This window comes from Durio zibethinus, chromosome 15 (genome assembly GCF_047325235.1).
Source record: "Durio zibethinus cultivar Kanyao isolate XHJ-2024 chromosome 15, ASM4732523v1, whole genome shotgun sequence".
NCBI lineage: Eukaryota > Viridiplantae > Streptophyta > Magnoliopsida > Malvales > Malvaceae > Durio > Durio zibethinus.
Window position 1 is genome coordinate 24,913,910 of NC_143176.1, and position 10,890 is coordinate 24,924,799.

At 40.9% G+C, this 10,890-nt stretch overlaps 4 pseudogenes; all 4 read right to left on the minus strand.

Annotated features, from left to right (window-relative positions):
* Nucleotides 1-467: 467 nt before the first annotated feature.
* On the minus strand, nt 468-3,368 carry LOC149514885 (25S ribosomal RNA; annotated as a pseudogene).
* Nucleotides 3,369-3,587: 219 nt separating this feature from the next.
* Nucleotides 3,588-3,740, minus strand: LOC149514886 (5.8S ribosomal RNA; annotated as a pseudogene).
* Nucleotides 3,741-4,030: 290 nt separating this feature from the next.
* Nucleotides 4,031-5,532, minus strand: LOC149514887 (18S ribosomal RNA; annotated as a pseudogene).
* Nucleotides 5,533-9,037: 3,505 nt separating this feature from the next.
* Nucleotides 9,038-10,531, minus strand: LOC149514888 (25S ribosomal RNA; annotated as a pseudogene).
* Between the last annotated feature and the right edge of the window lie 359 nt (nt 10,532-10,890).

A 10,890-nucleotide genomic window follows, 5' to 3' on the forward strand; every position in this document is an offset into this window, starting at 1 on the left:
TGTTTACAGTGGGATCAATGGATCCTCGACACTGAGTGGACTTTGAGATGCCCTAAGAGTGATGCCAGAGTCAAGGTAAACAAGTTATGGAACCATCATGAAGACATTGTTGCATGCAGAGCCAAATTGATTTCATGTAAAAGTGGGGGAGACTTGTGATTTCTGGTAGTACTAAGCCAAGGTAGTGAAGCCCATGAGATATTTAAGCATTAAGTTTGAGTATGAGATAGCAAGCATTAAGGTGTCACCACGAGGGCCATTGCCTAGAGCACCATACCTAGAGAAGTGACCTTGGAAGGGCCAGAAAGACCCAACTTGTGAGATGATTGAATTGTTTGAATGCCATCATGTTAAGGTCTATTATGGGTGGTGCCACTTGAGTGCGGTTGACCTAAGCACCATGTCCAGAAAGGTGCATTGAAGAGTTAGTGTCACAGGCATGCGATTGGTGTGATGGGTCCCATTCAACTAGGTGCACCAATGTGTGGCAAAGTAGGTGGCCATTCATTCAATTGAGGGTCTAAACCCATCTCACATTCCCTATTAGTGGGTGAACAATCAAACACTTGGTGAATTCTGTTTCACAATGATAGGAAGAGCCGACATCAAAGGATTAAAAAGCAAATTGCTATGAACACATGGCTACCACAAGCCAGTTATCCCTATGGTAACCTTTATGACATCTCTATCTTTAAATTCCAATGGTTTAAATGATTGATAGGCCATCTTTAATGGTTCATATTTGTACTGGAAATTAGAATAAAAAGTGCTTTTTACCCTTTTGTTACACATGAGATTTTTGCTCTCATTGAGCTCATCTTATGACACTTGCGTTATCTTTTAACAAATGTGCTGCCCTAGCCAAACTCCTTACCTGACGATGTCTTCTACCTAGATTGACTAACTGAAGCTGGCCTTGGGTCTAAAAAAGGGGTCATGCCTCACCTCCGATTCATAGAATAAGTAAAATAATGTTATAAATAGTGGTAATTCAATTTCTTTTGAAGCCTCCCACTTATACTACACCTCTTAAGTCATTTCACAGAGTAAGACTAGAGTTAAGCTTAACAAGGTCTTCTTTCCCCATTGATTCGACCATGCCCGTTCCCTTGGCTATGGTTTTGATAGATAGTAGACAGGGACATGGGAATCTCATTAATCCATTCATGCATGTTACTAAATAATGAGGCATTGGCTACCATAAGGGAGTCATAGTTACTCCTGCCATTTACTCGTGCTTGGTTGAATTTCTTCACTTTGACATTCAGAGAGGCAGAGATCAAATTGCATAAGCATCCACAAGGATCATTGCAATGCTTTGTTTTAATTAAATAGTCAGATTCCCCTTGTTTGAACTAGTTATGAGTTGACTGTTCATTGCCCAAGGAAGGGCCTTGAGGGAGCCATTCCCAGTCCATCCTCCAGCCAAAATGAGTCGACCTGCTCTCACCATGAGAGCAGCTTAAGTAGTGCACTGGTAGTTGATGGGTTCGAGACTGGGATCCCATGCCCAGTCCTTAGAGCCAATCCTTTTCCTGAGGTTACAGATTCATTTTGCCAACTTTCCTTGCTTGCATTCCATCAACCAGATGCAATTCACCTTGGAGACCTATTATGATTATGAGTATAACCGAGCACAAACTGCACTCGGTCCTCTAGATTTTCAAGGGCTACTAGGGGTACACCAAACACCAAGTGACATGCGGTGCTCTTCTAGCCACTAGACCTTCCCACCAATTGAGCTATTTTTAAGGTGAGTGGCCATTAAACAAAAAGGCACCAATGTCTCTAGACTCTTAATGTTGCCAGCAATCATCACATCTTGGTTTAAGAATTTTAACCCCAAATGCCTTTTGAAGCTCATGTTGGACTCACTCACATGGAACATTTTCCCTCTTTGGCCTTCAAAGTTCTCATTTCAATATTTGCTAGTACCACCAAGATCCACACTGACGGCTACTCCACCTGGGCTCACACCTTGGGTTTTGCAGCACCGTCACCCCCTCCTACTTATCGGGGCTTGGCCCTTGCCTCGACAGCCAAGTATAGATCGCACTTTTAAAAGCCATCCATTTTTGGGGCTAGTTGATTTGGCAAGTGAGTTGTTAACATTCCTTAGCAGATTTTGACTTCAATGACCACCATTTCACTATCTTAATCCACCAACACCTTTATGGGTTCTAGTTTAGCATACAGTTGGGCACCATAACCCAACTTCTAATTCATCCTGCATTGCCAGTTTTGCTTACCAAAAATGGCCCACTTGGTGCTCTCGATTCTATGGCACTGCTCAATGAAGCAACCGCATCCCCTTAGCTATTTAAAGTTTGAGAATAGGTCGAGGGCTCTAGCTACGAATTGGCTTTAGCTGATAGAACTCACTAAAGACTCTAGCTATCTTGAGGGAAACTTCAAAGGGAACTAGCTACTAGTCAGTTTGATTAATCTTTTACCCCTATACCTAAGTCACACAAATGATTTGTATGATAATATCGCTGTGGCCCTCCAATAGAGTTTCCTCTAGCTTCATCTGGTTTAAGCATAGTTCACCATCTTTTGAGTCTCGATAGGCATGCTCACACTAAAACCCTTCTTAGAATATCAAGGTCGATCAATGGTGCACCCACGAGGGATCCTGCCAATGAGCTTCCTTATGCCTTACAAGTTTTCTAGTCTATTGACTCACACACATGTTAGATTCCTTGGTCCATGTTTCAAGATAAGCTAGATGGGGAGCCCGTAGGCAGATGCCAGAAGCATGTAGGTGTTGAGGCAAGCTAAGACAATGCATGCTATATTCCATGATTACAATGATGATGTCTCTACAAGCATATCGAAAGCCCAAGCCCGGGCCACTACCGTAACCTGTGTGGTCCACACCTCAAGTTAATCGGTGGATTGACTTTCATCATTCCACATCCAACTGGGTTGCATTGTTGGCCCTTATCTGCTTCCCTCTTGATAATTTCATGCACTATTTGACTTTCTTTTCAAAGTCCTTTTCATCTTTCCCTCACGATACTTGTTCGCTATCGGTCTCTTACCTATATTCAACCTTGGATAGAATTTACCTCCCAATTAGGGATGCATTCCCAAACAACCTAACTCGTATACAATGCCTCATGGTACGATAGGGTCTAGGCACAATGGGGCTCTCACCCTTTTTGTGCCCTTTTCCAAGAAACTTAGGTCGGGTCTACCATGGAGGATGCTTCACCATACTATAATTTGAATGTCGTAGGCACTCGATTCTTGTGTAAGGCTCTTTTTGATTTGCTCATTGTTATAAGGGAATCCTACTAAGTTTCTTTACCTTTGCTTATTGGTATACTTAAACTCAATAGGTAATCCTACCTAACCTAGGGCCATGATACAAGCATCGATTGAGCGATGTAGGGGGTCCAATGGGGTCTAGATGGACAATGAGCATGCATCACTAGAGATAAGGCATGCTAAGAGCTTTACCATCGATGCTCATGAAATTATCATTGCAAGGGACTCACTTTTGGGCCAACCATGACCGATGAGTTCACAAAAGGCCATCTTTCACCCCCTTACCCGAAGCCTAATGGGCAAGGGGTTGGAGAGGACGATGATGCATGACACCTGACCTAATGACTTGGGGTGCAACTTGCATTCAAAGACTCAATGGTTCATAAGATTCAATAATTCACACCAAGTATCGCATTTCGCTATGTTCTTCATCAATGCAAAAGTCAAGATATGTATTGCTAAGAGTCATTTTGGTTTTTCATGACAAAAAGAGTCCTAGTGCCACCTGTGCTTGCATCGTGAATGGGATGGCAATGACACATGCACTTTTTTTCATTCTGGTTCCTTGGCATGATTCACACAAGGGTTCATTATTTGGCCATGGCTAATGATACCAATCATTTCATCCACCCAGGAGGCAAAACAAACCAATTGTCATGCATGCCCGAGACTTGAACGGACTCAGGGTATGGAATCACCCTTGCCCCCTCGGTGTTCCCTTAATGCTTTCATTGGTCATTCATTGTACAAGTTTCGACAACAATCCTTCCAAAGGTTCACCTATAAAAACTTTGTTATGACTTTTCTTTCCTCTAAATAATAAGGTTCAATGGACTTCTCATAGCATCGTGGATAGCGAACTGTCCACATTGCCATGATCTGAACACTTCACTAGACCATTCAATCAGAATGAGTGATAGTAGTATGTACAAAGGGTAGGGATGTAGTCAATGTGAGCTGATGACTTGCACTTATTAGGAATTCCTCGTTGAAGACCAATAATTACAATGATCTATCCCTATCATGATGAAATTTCAAAGATTAACTAGGCCTATCGACCAAGGCTATAAACTTATTGAATACATCAATGTAGTGCACGTGAGGCCCAGAACATCTAAAGACATCATAGACTTGTTATTGCCTCAAACTTCCTTGGCCTAAATGGCCATAGTCCCCTTAAGAAGCTAGCCATGAAGTATCACCTCTGCATAGCTAATTAGTAGGTTGAGGTCTTGTTCATTAAGGAATTATCCAGACAAATCACTCTATCAACTAAGAACAGCCATGCATCACCACCTCTAGAATCAAGAAAGAGCTCTCAGTCTTTCAATTCTTACTATGTCTAGAATTAGTAAGTTTCCCCATGTTGAAACAAATTAAGTTGCAGGCTCCACCCCTATTGGTGCCCTTCCATCAGTTCCTTTAAGTTTCAGCCCTACGACCATACTTGTGCCAAAATCTAAAGACTTTGATTTCTCATAAGTTGCTAGCAAAATCCTAAAAGAAACATCCATCAATCCCTGGTAGGCATCATTTATGGTTGAGACTAGGATGATATTTGATCATCTTTGAGCCCTCAACTTTCATTCTTGATTAATGAAAACATCCTTGGCAAATGTTTTTGCAGTTGTTCATGTTTCATAAATCCAATAATTTCACCTCTGACTATGAAATACGAATGTCCTTGACTGTCCTATTAATCATTACTCCAATCCTAAAAGCCAACATGATAGGACCAAAATCCTATGATGTTATCCCATGCTAATGTATACAAGTATAGGCTTGCATTGGGCACTCCAATTTCTTCAAAGTAACAGCATTGAAGGAATGACCCAGCGACTTAAGGCTAGGAGTGCATCATCAGTAGTAGGGACAAGTAAACTGGTGCCCATAGTGAGGTGGATCAAATGACCTAACCCTAGTTCCAACTATGAACTTTTAAATTGCAACAACTTAAATATACGCTATTGGAGCTGAAATTACCATAATTGTTGGCACCAGACTTGCCCTCTAATGGATTCTTGTTAAGGGATTTAGATAGTACTCATTCCAATTACCAAACTCGTAGAGCCTAATATTGTTATTTATTGTCACTAATTCCCCATGCTAGGATTAGGTAATTTGCATGCCTGCTACCTTGGATGTGGTTGCCATTTAATGAGCCATTCACAATTTCATAGTGTGAATTACTTCATTCTTACACATACATGACTTAATCTTTAAGACAAGCATATGACTACTAGTAGGATCAACCAGGTAACTTTCTTCCAGGATGTTCGCACTACATGGACCTCAAAACATCAATTGAGTGGCATATATGGCCAACACAAAGCATAAATGTCATGCATGTCGAGCACATAAAATGCATAGCATCAAACAAATAAGGGTCAAAAGCTAGTGCCCACAAAACATTTTGCATTTGAGAGCATGATCGAGCACTAGTGCACCAAGGTTGCCATGGAGGTTTGGGTGTCACTCTTGGGACACAGGGCACAAATGAGGTTCAACCCATAGCCTTTAAGGACACAAAATGGATGAGGGATGGCAAGACATCTAGTTTCCATCAGTTTAGGCATGAAACATAAGATCTTGATTGTGCCCTCACAGTATGATGACCACATGGATGGGGAGATTGAAGAGGATGATAGGTTAATAGTTCGATGCACCAAGCATGGAGCTGGCCAACATGCACAACCATAGCACCACTCATATGTCCATTGCATACAAGTAGCAGCATCCATGCACACTGATGCACAACCCACCCATTCAATTACTTAATGAGTAAGTATAATAAATGAAGTATGAGGCCTTGCTACAATTGCTTGGCATGGGAAAAACACAAGCAAAGGCCATGAGATTGCCCCTACCATCCAACAGCCAACAATGGCATGACAACGTCAATGCTTCATCTACTTGGGGTTACACACAAAAATTCTACTATCACCACCTTAGGGTGCCATTGCTCGATTCAAAAACTTGTTCCCGGGGTCTTAGGTAGCATCGACTATATACATGGTTTTGGCCAGGCCAAGGTATTTTTCTAATTCATGATAAGGGACCACGAGACTACCAAATACTTAAGGGACTTGGCCAGACCAAACCTACGACCACAACTTCTACTTGTACCAACCTAGGGAGCTATTGCTTGATTTAGCGACTTGGTTTAAGGTATGAGGTAGTATTAGCAGTAGGTGTCATTTTACAGGGCCTTAAGCTTAGCACCCATGAGACCTTAGGGTAGAAATAACCATCCATGTGCCTAAGTTAGCCTCTTTTCCAACTCTATGTTGAATGCTTGTGCCATGCATTCCATTGGCTCAATTGCGTGATCCACCTTTCTCTTGGGTCATAGCCTCTTGGGCAATTTAATGGGCATCATGTTTTTGAATGACTCTAGCACCTCTAGTACTTCCAAGGGGTAGTCAACACCGTTCTGCTTGGACTTTTCCATTTTCAAGGCTACAAGGAAAGTGTCTTTTTTTTTTACTTACTTCTCTAGGCAATTGTATGGCAAACAACATCTTAGTCTTTGACCTCGATTCTTGTCTCATCGACATGATACATGGGTATCAACTATCCAATATGTAAATAAAAATGGCAAAAGACACCACAAGTGCACTAATATGGTCAAGGAATTCTAAACCAACAACAAGATCATAATCATCTAAAGGAATTACCTCGATTGATTCCTTCCTTTTCCACTCCCCAAGTTATAGCTCTACTCCACGTGCTATATCAATTGTTGGATCTCTTTAGAGTTAACTATTTTGTCATAATAGCCCCTTTTTGTACCTTTAGGTTCAACTTTTGGGTTGTATCTCCAGATATGAACAAATGAGATACTCTTGTGTCCATAAATGCATTCAATTTCTTGCCCTCAATTATCATGTCTATAAACATCAATCCTTTCTACTTGCGGCACCCTTTAGCCTAGATTGAATTTATCACTATCAGGCCAAGCTTCATCATTTCCTTCCCTAACTTATCACCATCCTCCTTGTTGATGGTAGATAGCTTGGTTTTCTTAAGGTAACTCTCAACAAGTGTGGACCTTCACAAATGTAAGAAGTCAATGGCTCACGATCCTTGTTGTTCCACTGCCTTGGCTTCCACTTTTTATTTAGTGGCTTGCCTTGACCATTCTTGGTCTATCGACCTTTGTCCCCATCCTTGGACTATTGGTCTTTGTCTCCCTCCTTGGACTATCAGTCTTTGCCATCACATTTTGGCTTGAATGACTCAAACTTCTTTTATGGCCAAATCTCTACCAAGGATTTAGTAGCTACCATGGCTTTGGCCAGATCTTTGACACCCTTTCACTGTAACTCATTCTTGGCCCACGATTTAAGTCCATCCATGAAACAAAAAAGACCTTCCTTTTCTCCAAGGTTTGAAATTTGAAGCATTAGTTCTAAAAACTCTCAAACATACTCCCATACCTTGCTTTTTTTACTAAGCTTATGAATTTTCACCCTTGACTCATCATTAGCATACTCAGGGTAGAACTACTACTTAAATTTTGCCTTGAACTCCTCCCAAGTCTAGACAACAGCATCTCTATAGCTTGCATCATTACACCTATATCTCCACCACAACAATGCAATGTCAACCAAATACATAGAGGCTATACTTACCTTAGTGGCATGCTCATCAATGCCCATGGCTTGAAAGTATTGCTCCATTCCCCATAGAATGTTTTCCACATCTTTTAGGGACCTAGCTCCCTTACACTCATTTGGCTTGGGAACTACCACTTAAGCCTTAGTTGTTATAGCTAACACACCATTCCCAATGGCTACCTTGCATGTTGTAAGCTCCTCTTTGAGCTCATTCATCTCTTTGCACATCACCTTAACCATGAACTCTAAGGATTCATTCTTTTGGGTGAACATGTTGATGGTTTTGTTAGCGCACCATGAAATCTTTCCCTTATCTCCTCTTTAGTTTCCTCAAACCTCTCCCTAAAGTTTGACACTATCACCTTCAACTTGGCTAAATGGCCAGTCATGGTTGACATCATGTATTTTAAGGTATCCTTTTTCCCCTTTCCATAAGTTGGCTCTTAGACCTCTAGTTGTTAGCTACCAAGATATCTTTGAGATGCCATTTCCTTGAACACTTTGAGTGTGAACTAAACACAACCTTGAAGTAAATCCTGCTTTAATACTAACTATCATGGGTTAAGACTCAAGCTTCGACTCGTGTAACTCCAAGACTTGAGAATGAACTCATTCGGTGTCTTATATCAGCCTTCAATTGAACTAATGCATAGACACTCAATACTCTAAGGCCAACCACCCAAGTTGCTGCTAGACAAGGCTACACATAAGGTGTTTAATGGAAAGCTAAAGAGAACAATAAAGATAGGAAAGGGAAAACTTGTATTATTGAAGTTATGGTGTATACATCAAATGAGGGTAGAAAAGCCCTCTATTTATAGTTGAAGCCCCCGTGAATCAATGGCTAGGATTGACTCAATCCAATGGCTATTATAAAGTCCAAGATTATAAAGAGATTACATGAGATATATATCAAGAGTTCAAATTGTATAAGGAACTATACTATCCATAGTAGTCTCCAAATCTTTCTAGAAAGTTCTATCTATTATGTCTGTTTGGGCCAGTGCTTTGTTGGGTCTACTAGGGATTTCATCACTTGGCTAAATCGATTCCAATGGAGAACACCATTCATCCCCAGCCCTAAAAGGATGTTGTGTAAAAAAATCAAGTGAAAGGACTTTGATGGGTATGGTAGGGGGAGGAATGAATTGAAGTGACAAAGGGTTGAATCTTAGTGGATTGTGGTAGCAAGGCCACTCTACCCCTTACAATACCCGTTACATATTTAAGTCATTTGCAAAGGATTCTACCCATTGCTCGATGGGATTTGAGCTCCAAGAGTCCTGTATGGCCTATCTGCCATGAGGGCTGCACCTACGACATTTGTTCTTTTAGTCCATGGGCCCCTACTATAGGTTGGCAATTGAGTGATAGGCATGTGCATTGCTTCTAGCCTAGATTCTTACTTAGAGGCATTTAGTCATAATCCAAAGCTTGGTAGCTTCATGCCACTAGCTTTTCAATCGAGTGCAATGACCAATTATGTGAATCAATGGTTCCTCTCATGCTAGGTTAAATTACTATTGTGACACTGCCATTAGTAAGGTAAAACTAACCTGTGTCATGATAGTCTAAACCCAACTTACATTCCCTATTACTGTGTTAACAATCCAACATTTGGTGAATTATGCTTTATAATGATAGGAAGAGCAGACATCGAAGGATCAAAAAGTAATGTCGCTATGAACACTTGGCTACCACAAGCTAGTTATCCTTGTGTTAACTTTTTTGACACCTCTAGCTTCAAATTTCAAATGATTGATAGGCCATGTTTTCATCGTTCATATTCATACTGAAAATTGGAATTAAACAAGCTTTTACCCTTTTGTTCCACATGAGATTTCTATTCTCATTAAGTTCATTTTAGGACATTTGCATTATCTTTTAATAGATGTGCTACCCCAGCCAATCTACCCACCTAACATTGTCTTCTACCCTGATCAATCAAGCAAGGCTAGCCTTAGGTCTAAAAGAAGGGGTCATGCCTTGCCTCTAATTCATTAAATAGGTAAAATAATGTTAAAAGTAGTGGTATTTCAATTTTTCTCAAGGGCTCCCACTTGTCTTACACCTCTCAAGTCATTCACAAAGTTGGACTAGAGTCAAGCTTAACAAGGTCTTCTTTCCCTGTTGATTCTACCAAGCCTATTCCATTGGCTATGGTTTCCTTAGATAGTAGACAGGGATAGTGGGAATCTCATTAATCCATTAATGTGCATCACTAATTAGTTGATGAGGCATTTGGCTACTTTTAAGGAGTCATAATTACTCCTGCCATTTACCTATGCATGTTTGAATTTCTTCACTTTGACATTCAGAGCACTGGGTAGAAATCACATTGCGTGAGCATCCGTAGGGACCATCAAAATGATTTGTTTTAATTAAATAGTCAAATTCCCCTTGTCTATACCAGTTTTAAGTCAACTATTTATCACTTAAAAAATGCCCTCAAAGGTGCCATTCCCAACCATCCCCCGACTGGCACGTAGTGACCCACTCTTACCATGGGAGCAGTTCAAGCAGTCCACCAATACCAAATGGGTTCGAGACTGGGACCTCTATGCCTAGCCCTCAGAGCTAATCTTTTTGTCGAGGTTACAGATCCATTTTACTGACTTCCCTTGCCAACACTATTCCATTGACAATAAGTTATTCACTTTAGAGACCTGATGCGATTATGAGTACCATTGAGTACAAATAGCACTCAGTCCTCTAGATTTTCAAAGCCTATTGGGGGCACACTGAACACCATGCAACATGCACTGCTTTTTCTAGCCACTAAACCCTACCTCCAATTAAACCATTTCTAGGGTGGGCAAGTTGTTAAATAAAAAAGATAACTTTTCCCAAGGCCCCTATTGATGTCTTCAAATTGCCTAATGTTGCCATCAATCGTCATGTCCTAGTTTAGGAATTTTAACCCGATTCCCTTTTGAAGCTTGTGCTGGACGCACTATCGGTAGGCTTCCCTCATCTCTAAGGATTGACTAGCCCATGT